We start from the raw sequence: 14655 nt of genomic DNA, 5'->3' as shown, positions 1-14655 counted from the left end.
AGTTTTTCTGGGGAGCCATTTTGGTAGCATGCATATTTAATATGGGGTAAGGTCTGGAAAAAAATTTTAAATTCCAAGATGTCTTAGATTAAAAAAAAATGATGCAAGAAGGAGGGAAAGAGGAAGGAAGAGAGAGATAAACTGAGCATGCATGTCTAAGGGTCTTTGCCAGAGGAAAGTTGCTCCAGCTCTTTGGGAGAAGCCATTCTCTATCCTCCCTCCCCAACACTTAGCCCTCCCTCCCCCAGGGCTAAGAGACTGCACTAACAGCACTGTAGCACTGTTGCACGTTCATCCTGTTGTTCATCAATTTGCTCGAGTGGGCATCAGTAAAGTCTCCATTGTGAGACTTGTTACTGTTTTTGGCATATTGAATACGCCACGGGGAGCATGCCAGGCTCTGCCATGCAGGTGGGATACTCTTGGTAGCTTGCAGGCTCTCTGAGAGGGGCGGAGAAATCAAACCTGGGTTGGCTGCGTGCAAAGCAAACGCCCTACCCGCTGGGCTATCCCTCCAGTCCAAGAGATATTTGTGTTTAAAAAATTAAATTTCCTCTTGCAAATCATTACTGATCCCTCCAGTTAAAGGAAATATACACAGCTATCTACAGTCAGGGGTTAAAGCATTACTGAGGTTCTCAAGTCTATCAGGAAACCAATCTCTGGCCTGGGTCGTGGGCCTGCAGAATACAGGCTTTCCTGGACTAGTTCCAGCTCAATAGCAACACGGCCTGTGTTCCTGGGAGTGGAACGTATGGCTCCCATAAGCCCATTCACCAGATGCTTTATTTCAAAATCCAGAGGGACATCCAAAAGGGATGGAGGTCATCTTTCAATACCTGCCCCCTGCCTCTGGGATTCTTCCTGAATGAGGAGATTTTGCAAATCGAAAACAACCTGTTACATTAGGCGGCTAAGACTCTTGTGTTGCATGCGCCCAACTCTCGTCTGATTCCCAGTTACCCAAAAGGACCAGGAGTGAGGCCTGAGTGCGGAATCAGGAGCAAGCCCTGAGCACAGCTGGGTGTGAGCCTCTAAACCAACAAAATAAGTGTTGTTATCCTTCCGTTGTCTGCCTCCATCGTATCAGCCAGAGAAATAGATGCAGTGAGATCTAGGAGGTAAAGGAGATCGCCCTTGACATCCTGCAGCCTCCGTGTCAGGCTAAATGCGTCTTCTACGGGCCTTAGAAACTCATCACGCTACAGGACACCTATTCACCTTCAGGTCCAGGAAGAATGCTGCTGGAACACCCAGAGATTCTGGCCCAAGTCCTTCCTGCTTAGGAAGAATTCTCTCTGATTGGGTGACCTGAATCCAGCACCATCCATTATTTCCTGTTGTACACCCACACGTGCTTGTTTAAGGAGTCTGAGATTGATAAGATATGCTACATTTTTTCCAGAGTTGCACTGTGGCTCACCAGCTGCTATTTTATTCACTTTTACTGATGTCCAGGAAAATCAGTAAGAATATCACGGAAGGTATTTTTGGTATCAACTACAATAAAAACGTGGATAATTATCAAAGTACAAAAGTATTGTGTGAGCTACTGTGCGTTGTGTGTTCATACATGTATGTGTTTCTTACATGCATACCTTATAAGAACTTCCATGGCAACAGCTGGAAAGGAAATAGAACAATTTTTAAAAATTGAGAAATTATCTTAACCATCCCTTTGCCATTAAAAAATCTGCCAATACATGCATTTATTTTGATTCTTCCTTCTCTACCATACTTTTAGGACGTTTGCTTGTATGCAAAGGATAGTGAGTTAAATACAAAAAAAAAAAAAAAAAAACATAGCCCAAAGTGACTTGTGGCTAGAGCATCTATGATTAAATTTTCAATTGGCCCTCATTTGAAAGCCTAAAACATGTCTTTTTGTTTTATGAGGAGGGTAAGTGAGTAGTAGATGGTTTTTATAACACACTTGATTACAATAAACTATTCTGAAGCACATGATTTGAAGAATGTAATTTTATGCTGCTAGTACAATTTAATAATGTCATTTACGCTAGCTTGATGGAATGGCAACCTCAGAATAATGGCATACACTAGAAAGTCATTAAGCAAATATTAGAAATGTTGTTTGATTATTTTAGGCATATAAATAATTTATAGTATGAAAGCGACACTCTGTATGAGAAGCAAGGAATGACTAAAAGAATCTCTGGCCAGGACTTGTGTGAGATCTGACAACTCTTCATGCACAGCTCTGAGAGTCATTCATTGAAATAAATAACACTAAATGGGTAAATACGTAGGCTTTAAATGGAGGGCCACCAACAAGTCATTTGATTCAGTCACTTCTCAATGCCTCAAATTTGCAATCTGTAAAATGGGCTCAGTTGGAGAAAAGCAATGAGATATAAAAAGATGCTGCTTTCACTTGCTCCAATAATATTCGGAAAAACAAAAGTGATGCTGTTAACGTCAAAGCCCAATTCATACTTAAGGGGTAATGTTGTGAAATGAATTTATAATAGTAAAATTTATTTTTTAAAAGAGTGCTTTGAGATCATGTCTTGCTGCTCTCTGCTTCTCTGTTACAGTCCTTTTCATTCTGATGACTTAAGTAACTCCTGTTCCTTTATAACTTTTTATCTCACTTATGTGGCTTCATACACATCTTTGTTTTAATTCTCATTCATGTCTTGGTTATTTTCATAGTGTTCTGATTTCAAATTTTAAGAAAGCAAAGTCTCTGATCCAGTCTACTTTCAGTCCCGACCCATGACTGGGATGGTATTAGTAAGGAGAAAGATGGGCTGTCATTAATCTAGTGCCACCCTTCTGCATGAAATAGAACATCACTATGGCAGCAGAGAGAGAGTTCTGTGGGAAGATGTAGCAGGGGCTGTGGATAGGAATTTTGAAGGATATCTTAGGTTCATCCAGATATTCTCAATTATTTCCAGCTTTTTAAATGATACGTCATCTCACTCCTGGGTTTTCGTAGAAGCTGATTTTTCTTCTTCCTGCTCTGAACTTGTACTGACTCTTGAACTCCACGTAAGCTCATTTCCTCAGTTTGAACCTCATCCAGAATGGGACCCAGCTTTGGTGTTCACCCATGCTGAGTGACCACACACGCCTTCAATGAGCTGTGTGCCTTGGACAATGAAAATGTATTCGGCAGGGTGGTGGTAGGATAGAGGGGCAGAGGCAGCAATGGCTGTGAGCTTGGAAAGAACCAGAACTTCATTTACTTCTGGGGAAAAAAATAATACCAAACTTTGGACTTTGATATTTGAAAGGGTTGTGTTACTTTGGAATTTAGGAATTTACTTTTATGCCACTTCAGGCACCTTTCTTCATTTATATACACATTTATGAATACACCAGAAATAAAATAAATGCTTACTATATTCACAGAACCATACTAGATACTAAACACAATAGTGAATATAGCCATAGAAGCCGTGCATGTTCCCCAGGAGTAGAATATAAAGACTACTGTCAATTTGTGCTTAAACAAGAACAAAGTTTTATTTCCTCTGTTCTCTCTCTCTCTCCTCTCTCTCTTTAGGATTGATATATATAATAAAACATTTCAGTTTTCTTTTTTTCCATTTGAAAAGCTATTGTGCAAATTAGATAATTTATAAAATGCTCAATACACTGTACATATTAATTATATGAGGCATGTTTCCTTCCTTAGTGTCTTCTAAACTATTTAGTGTGAGATTATAGTGGTAATAGTGGAAAATAAATCTATATTAAGAATATATTTAAGGGGCCGGAGCGATAGCACAGCGGGTAGGGCGTTTGCCTTGCACGCGGCCGACCCGGGTTCGATCCCCGGCATCCCATATGGTCCCCCAAGCACTGCTAGGAGTAATTCCTGAGTGCAAAGCCAGGAGTAACTCCTAAGCATCGCTGGGTGTGACCCAAAAAGCAAAAAAAAAAAAAAAAAAAAAAAAAAGAATATATTTAAGTGAACAATTTAAATTGCTTAGGTCAAAGAGAAGAGTACAGGAGAATGTGTGTGGTATATAAAAAACAGTTTTCTCAGAAGACCCTTGTAAACACAAGTAAAAATAGGGCATATTTTTTTTGAAAGCCAGTGAAGGAAAAATACTGATTGCATAATATTGATTGTTCTAGTAAAGCTGTATTAAAAAGAGATTCTTATGCACTCTTTAGGTAAGAGGAGGGATTGAAGTAACTGACTTTAAGCAGGAAAGTAGAGGGCAGAGAGGTTTAACAGTGGATGGGAGCAGTAGAAAGCATCTGGGAAGAAGGCTGTTTACGCTCATATTAATAATGTAGAGACTCCACAGAGTAATGGTGGCATCAGAGGGGAAAGAGGAAGAAAAATGCAGTGATGACATTGATTAATCCTAATCTTGAGCAAAAGAGCGTGCTCCATGTTTCAAATGAGGGACATTTTAATATGCAAAAGAAAACACATATACAGGCCAACCTCAGAGAGCAGCGTATTGGAAATGGAAACTGAGGCATTTGTTTTTCATTTGTATGCAAGACTTTTAAAAAAAGAAGAGGAGGTTAAGATGTGGCCAAGGTAGAATTCTATGTATTGGCTTGATAGAATGGAATAAATAAATTTATGTTCTCAAGAAATTGACATTTCATTGATGGCAAACAAGGGGTAGAAAATAAGATGACTGAGCTATGCAAAAACAAACAAGCAAACAAGTTAATCTTGGGTTGTTATGGAGTAATTTCTCTCAATCCAAAGAATAAAAAAGTAGAACATGATCAAGAGTTAGGAGTTGGAGTGAGGTCCCGGTGAGCATGGCAGACCCCTTGAGCTGTGACATTTGAGTTGATACTGAAAGACAATTTGTTAGCTGGGGTTCCAAGGGAAGGGGCTGTTGAAGGAACAAATGCAAAGGTTTAAGCAGAAATAAACTCAGTGAAGTTGCTTAACTAGAAAGGAGAGGAATTAGAATGTGAAGAGAGGGGGGATAGTGGAATGAGATAGAGTAAGAAAGACTTGTCTTGATCATGTAGGTCATGGTGTGACCCAGAATTTGATTTTATTTTTAGAGTAATAGAAAAGCATTTGATGAAGAGAAAAAGACCAAAATATCCACTCTGTCACTGGTAGAAGTGATATTGGAAAGTGTGACCCAAACATCAACTTGATCACTGATAAAATTTTAAGATTTTTTTGGCATTGGAATAAAACATGAGCTTCATTATTAATCAAAACAAATATTGGCAATGTTGGTTATTAATGTAGATGGGTGGGCTTCAAATGCTATGTGACTATAGAATTCGGATAGTGTTAATTTCCTCAGCCCTGCCTTACCCCATTACTGACAGCATTGGACTAGGCTGCCCCTCTCTATACCTGTCTCCTTCCCTGCCCTGCCCCCATAAATCAGACTGCATGTAAAATCCAGAAGACCCTTGTAAACACAAGTAAAAACACAGAAAACACAATGAAATTACTTTCCCAAAGGAGTCACTAGAGGAGTTTGAAGCAGAAACTAACCCTCTACAATTTCAGCAGTACAGAAAATGCTCCTATAATCTGATATTCCATGATTTAAGAGAGATTTCTTTGCTTTCTGGTTTCTTTCTTTAATCAAACATTGGAAGAAACTATTACGCATTTCTGATGATGCAAGCAAGACAAACTAATATTGAGGAAGTTCTGAGCCTGTGGAATTTATTCTGGGGGGGGATATAATTTTTTGTTGAATTAAGAACAACACTAAGGTGGCTATTTATAATGACAAGACAACCTACAAAGTTTCTTAGGAGTTTTGTGATGGGATGCACAGAACATAACTCATCTGGATAACAAAGTTTTAGGAATTTTAATTGCACCTAAGTACCTAGGACCTGGCAAAGATTCCGAAGGCACTGAGGCCCAACATGGTAGCAGGCAGCAGAATGAGTTCTTGGGAGACAGGGCCAGAGAAAACTGCCAATGATGGAGAGGTTTGAAGGAACACGGGATGCTGAGTTATTCCTTGTGTGCAATTGCAATCGTTGTCTTTCCTCATGTCATTATTTTGAAATACCTGAAATTGCAATTGCTGTATATTCACGGTAAGCTGGAGAATTGCTGGAGGAAGGGAGATGTTTGAAATATCTGTTGTGGTGATAAAATGCTGGAAAAAGGAGATATAGAAGCAGGTTTGCTTTGGTTTTGGTCATCTTCAAAATTCAAAGCTCAGATGGTGCGATGGCAGAAACTCCAGCCCCTCTGAAATGCAGGAGCCTAACAGGAACTGGCTCGGGACTTTCCCTCTGGGCCAACTTGCCTAGACATGAAAACAGCAAGAGACAATCTGAGGAGATTGAAGAGTTAGGGATGGAGGTGGAGCAGAGGCTATTTAAATTAAATAGATAATTTTCACATTGAATGATAAGTGCCAAGACATAGCACTGGGGGAGAGAGTGTGTTGACAGAGAAGGGCAAGAAAATTTAGCTTTGGAATGGAGGACCATTAGGGGAGTCAGCTTCCCAGGAAAGGCAAGTGCAAAAGTCACATGGAGAGGTCCATGCTGTTGCATGTTCATCCCCATCAACTGAGAGATAAGACTGAAGGGGCGGGGATGAAAGGTCAATGAAGAGCAGACCCCAAATGAACTTTCGAGGCTGGACACAATGCCATATTTTAAATATCTTAAATACAGTTTGGTGGATAGGAGGCGAGGAAGGGCAGGGAGAGTCTCTAAAAGAGTTTATATGGAAATAGTAGCAGACTTTGTCCCTTTTCAACTATGCTTATGCAAAGAGTGTTGCTGGTTAGTTTTTGAGTTGGTTATGGAATGAAGGCAGGCTTCCTTAGAGGCTGTTCATACCTCTCGTTCCTGCTGCAATTTCTCATGCTCTCAGATTTTTAGAGTCACGTAACTTTCCTTGGCCAAGAAGTGTCCTCCTGCCATATAGGTCATAGCATTTACCTTCTGGGGTAGCAATTAACATCATCTAGAACCTTTTTTGTCATCTTCAAATATTGAGTCACTGAATTTGAGATGCACATGTATAAACAGTGTTTATAATCTTACACTTGGATCTGAAATAAATTTTATAAGCATGGGATTGAGAGGTGAAAACACACACACATATATATTGCAATAGTAATAAAACAGCTAGAGATTCTATACAACACTTCAACTTGAAGGCTAGAAAGATAGTATAGGGATCAAGGCATTTGTATTACATGCAACTGATCCTGGTTTTATTCCAGGTACTGCTATGTGGCGTAGTACTGTTCCCTGCACACTTCCAGGGGGCTCCTTCCTGAACACAGTGCAAAGAATAGCCTCTGAGAACCACTGGGTGTTACTCAACCCTCACTTCCCCTCCAAAGAAATACATCATCGTGAATAACTATTCAGTCAAGAATGGATTTCCCTTTCTGGGACTGTATGGGAGACAAAAACTTAAGTAGGATTGTTGTATGGGAACCAGAGTCTCCTCCTGTTTGTACAAAGTCCTGGTTGGAATATTGTGCCCAGTTTTGGGCTCCGCACAAATGACTAGTGATAATACGTTTATTATGAAGAGGAAGAGAATTTAAATGAAAAAGAGAGATTTTAACCCGGTATTTAAGTAATCGTGTATTTTTGCTATAAGCAAAACAAAAGCTAACATTTTTGAATAAAATGTCATTTTAACTACCTTGGGATATTTAAAGTACCACCATTTGGAAGGTACATTAGTTTTATCTAAGGGCTAGTTCATGGGCTAATAAGAGGAAAGTGCCATGGGAAAGGATCCAGTTTGGTATAATAATTTAATCATGGGTCGAGTTGAAAAGTTGCCTTAGGGAGTAGCTCATTCCCTGTCATAAGTGGCATTCACTGTAATACTTGGCAAAGGAAATCTAAGTATTGAATGGCCTTTTAGACCAGATGACTTTAGAGTTTTTCCATGTTTTGTTTAGCATTCTTTTGGTTGCAAGTAATAGACTCAAATAGTACTGTCTTAGGAAAAGAGGAATTTATTGAAAGGATGTCTGAACTGTTAGATGACAGTGTCAGAATTGAAGAAGAAACTCAACTAGAGTACTATCATCTCTTTTTTTCCTTCTTCTAGCTCTCTTTCCCCCTCTTGATTTATTCACTGTCTAACTCTAGTTTAGGTTACTCTCCTTGATTAAACTATAAGCTGGTAAAAAGAAAAAAAAAGATTTTTTGCTACTTCTGAATTTTATGAGGGCTGGTCAAAAAAATCCTAGAGAAAGACTTTTTTTACTAGTCAACTCTGACCAGAAAACCATATGAGAAACAAAATTTTCATGAGCCATCAATGAGTGAGTTTTTAGAGATAACAAGGGATCTCAGGTTAGGGTAATTTCAATGCTATAAAGAAGATAAGCAAACATAAGCCTACCTCAAATGATAGGAACAGTCGGCCATGAACGAAAATCTCTGCAGTGGCCATGTCCACCTCGTCATCCAGAAATGGGAATGCTCGAAAGTCACCTGGAAAGAGACAATGAAGTGTTTTGGCTCAACTGGGGGCTACGGAGAATTTCCCGCTTTGCACAGATTGGTCAGGAATTCAATCAAGAATGGTTTTTCTTTCCCAAGAAAGCACCAGAAAGGCAAGGAACGAGAGCAATGGTACACACCAGCTCTGGCTGAGCAAACATTTGCATGGTGGCTAAATCCAAGGGGTGTTGCCTGAGACTCACTGGACTAGAATAAATCCTCTGGGTTCAACAACAGCAGCAACAACAACAAGTGCTTCATTTATCTACATGCAGGAAAACTGAGAATTTTCCAGGTGAAATAGCAATCCAGCGACAAGGATCCCTAACATGAATTTCCTAGCTTTGGGTATTTCTTCTTCCAACATGCCATCTGACCCCTGAGACACCATCTTACCTCTCAGGAAAAGCAGAATAAGTCCTGAGGCATTTGTGATCAGGGAAGGATCCAGACCTGCTTCTCAGGAGGACAAATGTCACTTGGTGCTCATTCACACTGCAAGGGATTCCAAGGAAGCTTCCATTTCACTGTCACTGTCACTGTCACCCTGTTGCTCATCGATTTGCTAGAGCGGGTACCAGTAACGTCTCCATTGTGAGACTTGTTGTTACTGTTTTTGGCATATCAAATACACCACGGGTAGCTTTGCCAGGCTCTGCCATGCGGGCGGGATACTCTCGGTAGTTTGCCGGGCTTTCCAAGATGGGCGGAGGAATCGAACCGGGGTCAGCCATGTGCAAGGCAAACACCCTACCCATTGTGCTGTGGCTCCAGCCCTTCCATTTCCATATTTCTTTTTATTCATTACTTTTGCTGTGTTTTATTTGGGGTCCAGGCCCCATGGCGCTCAGGAATAATTCAGAGCTCTATGTTTCAGGTACTCTTGGTGGTGCTTGAGAGACCAGACAGGATCAGGAATAGAATTCTAGCCTCCTGCCTGCAAAGCGTGCTGAGAACTGGGAATGTCAATTGCCAGCACTTTTTGAACTGCTCCTGGAAGCTAGGTACCTTCACGATGCCACTAACCACAGCTGAATCTCCAAACCCTGTCTCTCTCCTCCTCCCTGTAAAGATGACCGGTCACTCGGAACATTTTATGCAGGAACAAAGCTGGGTTCGGAATGAATGGCTGTTGGTACAGCTAATCTGGCTTTTGTAGAATCCCCTGGGGAAGAAGAAGCAGAATGATGATGATGACAACGAGGACAATGATGAGAATAGGTTGCTCCTGCCAACCAGCCGGTACAGGTGGATCTGCTTTGCTATTCTGAGAACGTTGCCTGAGCACCGAGGTAACTAATGAAATGAAAGCCAAAGCGTGTGCACCACTGTTGCTTCTCTGAAAACCCATCAGGAGAATGTCAAATGTTTGAATGTTTCATTATATTTTATATTTCATAAGATGCTGCAGGGTACAGAAAGAATAAAAAGTAATGGTTTAGAAAAAAATGGAGGAGCAGGAGTGGTGAATCCTGGAATTGAATATAATCATCCCCCTCCGTTACTGTGGGTAAATAATACACAGTAAAAACTCTGGCTGGCAGGGGTGGGGAGGGAAAGGACTGAAAAAGGTAGCCTGCCATGGATAGAAATAGACAAGACAAAGGCGAGTCTTCTAGACTTTCACTTCCTAAGCACTGAGGGCAGGATAAGAGCAAGGACCACCGGGGAGCGGGAGCACTGCCTATAGAATGTGACTATGGTAGCAGTGGGAACAAAAACATTCTGGCTTTATGATGAGCTACAGATGACACCCATGTCTGTGACCAGTGTGCCTCTTGTTAAAGCTACAGGCATGAGCTTTCTCTCCCTGCAGCTGGTACTGTGGAACACATAAGCTATGGAAGACATATGAATACTCATGCACAGGATTAATCAAGCCGTATCCAGCAAGCTAGGGACAGGAACAGAGGCCAGCAAAGAGGGCCCACTGGGTCTCTGCTAGAGCGATCTAATATCCGCTAAAATTCTGTGTGAAAATCTGTTTTAGAGGGTAAACTCCTAGGTGTTTTGTTTGTTTTTGACCTGGGCAGTAATCTATATCTTTGATGGCTATTCAAATTTTGAAACTGGAAAAATCCACTTATAAACACAGGGAGGAAGATGGTATCATTGTTTTTGTCATTTTTAATGGGTGTTTGAGGCACTAAAGACAAGTGGACTAGTTGAGTGAAAACCATTTGTGGAAAGAGTATTGCCATGGCTATTGCGGGGGAGATAACACAGTGTGAAGTTTACTTAAGGGTAGATCTTTCACATTTATTTGTTGTGACCAATGCTAAGTGCATTTTAAATACAGATGTGTGAAACAAATATCTTCCATAATGATAATTGACCTAGATATGCATTGTGAGCTCAAGGTTTTCCATTCTATCCCATTCTAATTTCATACTTTCCTTCCGTTTTTTCCTGTATTAAATCAGCTATGTTCATTGTTTGATAAGTTAAAGGGCAGAAGGAGACAATAGCCAATCTGTCTTCTCCAATAGGTAGATAGTGAGATCTAAGAGAATGGCAGCATTGCAATTACTTGCATGGAGTATCACACATTATAGATGATAAATAAATTAATTTAGTTAGCTCCATCTATTAGCTCTTTGATATTGAGCAATTCACTAACTTTTCCATGCCTCCATTTTCTTTTCTGTAAAATGATGCTAATAACACTTCTTGGGTTCGTGAGGATAAAAGAATATAGAACAGTGCTTGACATGGAGGCAGTCCACATTTGAATTGATAATATAATTAATGACTGTAAAGTACTGTTAAGTAAAGGCTAATTTACTTGGCATTTCCTCATTTATTCTTTTCTGTATTGTTTCCTAAGTTATCTAAACCAAGCTGAACATTTTAAGTCCATTTTCATTGTTAACATCTCACAATACTATAATATAGAGATTGTACTCTTAGTTTATATATGAGGCTTAGGAAGGTGAGTTCCTTACCTAAAGATGCTCAGTTAGTCAAGGAAACCAGGCGTATTTACCTCTTTCATTTGAAATATTACTCTGGGGGAATTGAAGCCAGACAGAAGACATTTTAAACAGATTGTCAGTTTCAGAGATTCGGGGGCAGGATCTTAATATTAATTTGATATATGTTATATAGATGTTGTTTCCCCTTTTATTTCTGAAAATATTGTGAAATAAGTGTAAGAGAAATGCCTGTAGTTTGCAATAGGAGAGGAATAAAGGCAGTTTGGGCTCAGTTTTTATTCAAGTCCCTATATAACTGTTCAATTTTAGAACACGCTTCTTCTCAATACTGTGACGAAATGCTGCTATAAACCGAGTCACCCAAAAGGAATTACAGTTTCAAATTTGGTAGAACTCAAGGAAACGAGTCAAGACACAGGTGATCTGACCAGAAAGGTAAGAGCAAAAGATGACCACCCCGATGGCCCCTTCAGCTATTCTTTCCCTCAAGTTTGAGTTTATTGGACTCCAATCATGCTCCAAAAGGACTAGAATAATATTTTGGGGAATAAAAAGGAACTGGCAAGGGGATGGAGAATTTTGAATTTATTTTTTGGGAGGGTTGGGAAACACCTACCTGACTCCTGGTCTATGCTGAGGGATCACTCTGGTGGTGCTTGGGGACTGTACAGTGCTGGGGATCAAACCAGGGTCAACCATGCTCAAGGCAAGTGCCTTAAGCCCTGTACTATTTCTCAGCTCTGGGAGGATTATTTTGGATAGTAGAGTCTTAAAGGGTTGCTCTAGTGGGGTCAGACACTCCATGTCTGTCCTTTCTGATGTTTCCTTGCTTGTGAATTTGAAATTGAGTCTAGAATCATTCCATAATCAAGGAAACCATCCTTTATCGAGTGCTTCTACACTTAGAAACCCTTGAGATTCAGAACTGGCTCTAATTAAGTTAGTGTTTACAAATGACTCTCCTCAGTTCCAGAATTATTTAAGAATTAGAGTCCAATAGCATTGCTTATTGTGTCTTTCCAATGAATTCACTGATGTACTTGAATACTGTTTTTTACTACTAAAATACCTGCCTTATTTTGACTTCTGATGTCCAGTTTTCTTTTAATGTGACTCATCATCTATTTTAAGGTTTTCTAAATTTAGGACTAGAGCCTAGCTTTTTCATTCTTTCATTAATTAACTAGAGGTAGGGGTTTGGGGAGAGGGGCACATCTAGTGGTACCAGGGCTTACTCCTAGCTCTTTGCTCAGGAATCTCTCTTGGAGATGTGCGTCATATGTGATGCCAGACATTGAACGAGGGTTTCCAGTGTTGCATACAAGCAAATGTGTTAACCACATATTGTGACAGTCTCTTTGTCTCTTTTGCTAAATTCAGAGATTATTTCTTTTTCTGTTTGTTTTGGCAATTAAGGCAACCAGGAAAACCCCAATACATAAATGTCCAGTACTGTGTGACAAGCTATATATTGTAGCCATTCTAGACCTAACAGGGCTGGGTTAAGAGTACTGTAAATAAATTGCCTAGGGTGCAGGTGCTCTCACTCAGGCTCCCAAAAGTACTGCTCAGAGAATGTATATTTCCATCTGTTCTGATGTATCTTTGAGAGTCCTTTCTCAGTTCCCAAACTCATGATGCAGAACAATGGGTTTGGGAACATGTTTTAAGCTTTATATTGAATATCCTTAACTTTGTGTATCAATGCAGTAACAATATGGGACACTGGTACATTTTTCAGTTTGCAGACTTACTCAGTATGCCTATTATGAATTCTATCAACATTTGCACCAATGACTTTAGCTCAGATTTAAAACCACAAAAATATTGCAACACTGATTTTCTTTCTTAATTTACTTTCTAGTCAATGAAATTGACATTCATTTGTATTCTTAGGATCCATATGCCTATATCACTATATGAGCTGCAATGTATTAAATGAAAACATTGTTATGAGGAATAGACACTCAGAAATCTGAGGGTTGACAGCCATCCAAATGCAAATACTAATTTCAACATAATAGATCAGGTAAATGTCTTAACAAAGCAGTGTTCACAGTCTCTTCTTTTCCTAATTTTTTTCAAGACTTTTTTGACTTACCTGGATTAATGGATTGCATGTGAAGATTTAAGTTAGCCTGTGTTATTTATCATTGTTTTCCTATCACCCCAGGAAAAGACAAATGTCCCATGCAGATTTATTTGCTATAGGTATGTTATAGAATAGTTTTTACAAAAAAAGTTCCATTTCTAGACTGTGAAGATGTAAAATAGAAGCCGACTAATTTTTTTTCTCTCTATATGAGTAGCAGCTTTATTCACTGATTTTGCATTTTTAGATTTAGGGAAGAACAACCATAAAATGCTCCATGTCAAATAAAAACAGCCAGAAAAAATTATGCTTTCTTATTTATGGCATCAGTGCTATTATGGAACTCAATTTCCACGTTTTGAAAAACAATAGAGTCTATTACAAAATCTAGTCTCCACAGAGAGTACCATATGACCGCTAGCTATTAATTATACAGTTTTATTGTTATCATGGTTCAGAACAATAGTACTCCTGAGGTCCTATGGAACTTTTCTCCCATGCGATCATGTGGAGTTTTGATTAAGCATCATTATATACAGTTCATTAACAGTGTATCTTAAAATGAGTTTTTGATTGAACATTTTTATTGGTCATTTACTATAATTGATGATTCTGTTGAAATTTCACATAGTAAATTTGCCAGGATACTTACAGTACTTTTCATTATATATCATTATTCCTTTTTTCCTAAAAGAACCCAAGTTTCTTTAGAAACATTAAGTTTCAAAAATTAGATATTGATCTATTGCCAAGGCAGTTGCTCCTTCCATAGTTCAATTAGGAGAGAAACAGGGCTGGTAATATCAAATAAGAGTAAGAAAAATTGGAGAAATTAAATAATCCTATTAACATAGCCCTTTTTCCCTTAGTACCTAAATCATTCTTCATAAAAGTAAGTGAACTCTTTTAAAGTTGATAAAAGATTTTTAATGGATTTTTAAACCTGGTCTGTTGAACTGGATTCTTTAAAATTATGCAATTATTTGTAATGTTTACCACTTCTTTTCTTACCTTAGTTAAAGGATTAAAGGAAATTGGTAATAGATCAACGACTTTTTAAACGTTCTTACGTTTAAGAAAAGTTATAGATTATTTAATGCATTAGTAAAAACTGTCTTGGCATCTTTTGATAGAGAACTTATTGTTAATGGAGATGTTTCAAAAATTTCTGTAAAGCTACTCAATGGAAGGAGAAAATGG

The sequence above is a fragment of the Sorex araneus genome, chromosome 7 (assembly GCF_027595985.1).
Source record: "Sorex araneus isolate mSorAra2 chromosome 7, mSorAra2.pri, whole genome shotgun sequence".
NCBI classification, from domain to species: Eukaryota; Metazoa; Chordata; class Mammalia; order Eulipotyphla; family Soricidae; genus Sorex; species Sorex araneus.
This window is presented reverse-complemented; position numbering follows the sequence as displayed.